Raw genomic sequence first — 2,476 nt, forward strand, 5'->3', positions numbered from 1 at the left:
GCTCGGTAGCTTGTTCTCCGGACTAGGTCAGAGAGGGCTCGGTAGCTCGTTCTCTGGACCGGACGAAGTCGGAGAGGGCTCGGTAGCTCGTTCTCCGGACTAGGTCAGAGATCGTTCTCTGGACCGGACGAAGTCGGAGAGGGCTCGGTAGCTCGTTCTCCGGACTAGGTCAGAGAGGGCTCGGTAGCTCGTTCTCTGGACCTGATGGACTCGGAGAGGGCACGGTAGCTCGTTCTCCGGATTAGGTCAGAGAGAGACCTAAGTGGACATTCCATGGCACATTGGATCGGTCGGTAGACCGATCCAGTGACTCATGAATCAGTGGATCGGTCGGCAGACCGATCCAGTAAAACTGAGTTCCATGGATCGGTCTGATGACCGATCAGATGACACTCAGTAGCACACTGAGTGAAATCTGATCGGTCTGCAGACCGATCAGAAAACACTCAGTAGCACACTGAGTGCAATCTGATCGGTCAGGGAGACCGATCAGGAGAAGAGCCTGCAGAAGAGAGAAAGGGGTGGATCGGTCTGTGGACCGATCCACACTCAATCTGATCGGTCACTACGACCGATCAGAATGGCCTCAGACCGATCAGGCTGTTGCCTGATCGGTCCAAGGCACTGTGATCAGTCTGGTGATCGATCCACACACTCTGATTTGTTCGCTGTATCAGCGATTACTTCACTGCTTTTGATATATCTCATTCATTTATGTGATGTAATCCTCTGTACTGTTAGCTTTTGAGTTTGCAGGTTAACAGGTATCATTCCAAGCCTAATTTCAAATTAAGTTAATAAGAGGAATGCGACAAATGGTCTTTCTACTGGTTTCAGCGGCGCATGATGCATTTCAGGCATCAACGGATACTGCTGTGATCTGGCTGCGATCTGCTTGACTCCTGGGGATTGGTTCGAGCTCAGAAGACGCCAGTGTTGACTGTGATATCATTGGTGTGAGTTCAGGGAACCAGGTAAGGAGGAAGAGGGATTGGCTGCAGCGCTGATTTGCGCAGTTTGGACCAGATCTGTGACAGCAGAGATCAGGTTTTGAGAAGCAGTAAAAACAGCGAGAGGAGAACAAGAACAACAACAAGAAAGCTTGAAAGAAAAGTCTGTGCTGTTGTGCGAAGTTCTTGAGCTCTCGGGTGAACTGCGATCTCCGTTCTGCTACTGATCCTCGCGTGGTTGTAAGCATTTTTATTCTCCTTTGCCACCGAGTTTCTGTAAGTCTCGTGCTTTAACTTAGATATTTCTTGAGACGCTGTGGGGAGGTTACTCCACCGAGAAGGAGGATTTGTAGCCGGAAGTTATCCGGGGTGCGATCTACCGAAGATCAAGGAGTCGTCCACCTTACGGGCACGCCGAGGAGTAGGGGCAAGTTATCCCCGAACCTCGTAAATCCTAGTGTTAGTGTGCTTGTGTTTTTTCTTTCCTTTAGTTGTCTAATTCCGCTGTGCTAACAATTATCTGTGTAGAAGTTTTGTTTAAGTTTTTAAAGGGCTATTCACCCCCCCTCTAGCTATCTAAGATCCCAACAAGTGGTATCAGAGCGAGGTTCTTTGATTCGGATTAACACCCAAAAGAGCAAACAAGGATGGCTATGAAGGAAGGCTTTAGCACAAATCGACCACCCTACTTCGAAGGAGCAGATTTTCAATATTGGAAGGGCCGCATGGAGTATTACCTCAAGACCGACATTGCCATGTGGTTCTCAGTCAAGGAAGGTTTCACACCACCAAAGGATGAAGAAGGTAAGGAACTCGATTCGTCAAGATGGTCTACCGAACAACTCCGCAAAGCACAAGCCGATGCCAAGGCTATGGTCACCTTGCAATGTGGAATCGCCAAGGACCAACTCGTCAAGGTAGGTCCGTTCTCGAGCGCAAGAGACCTATGGAACAAACTCATCGAGCTCCAAGAGGGAACTCGAGATTCTCGGATTGCCAAGAGGGACCTATTCTTGAATCAACTCCAAAATCTAACCATGAAGGACAATGAAACGGTAAGTGAGCTTCATGGGAGATTCAAGGAGATCATCAACGGTCTACACTCTGTGGACGAACGAGTGGAGAATCGCGATCTAGTAAGGTACGCTCTTAAATCTTTTCCTAGGAATGCCTTGTGGTCATCTATGGTAGATGCTTACAAGGTATCCAAGGATCTTTCCATTGTTAAACTAGATGAATTTTTCTGTGAGATGGAACTTCATGAGCTTGCTAACAAAGGTCAAAAAGAGAAGGGTATTGCTTTATTTGCAGGACCAAAGAGCAAGGAGGGAAGAAGGAAGAAGGAAAAGAAGAAGGAAAAGGAGATTTCCTCATCCACCTCTTCCTCCGAATCCGATGATGAAAGTGGATCATCATCAAGTGAGATGGCGAACTTCGTAAGAAGGATTATGAGAAGAAGCCGAAGATACAAAGGAAAAGGTAAAACTAATGATCAAAAGTTTGATAAATCTAATGTTATATGTTAT

Source organism: Zingiber officinale, chromosome 8B (assembly GCF_018446385.1).
Source record: "Zingiber officinale cultivar Zhangliang chromosome 8B, Zo_v1.1, whole genome shotgun sequence".
Lineage (NCBI taxonomy): Eukaryota > Viridiplantae > Streptophyta > Magnoliopsida > Zingiberales > Zingiberaceae > Zingiber > Zingiber officinale.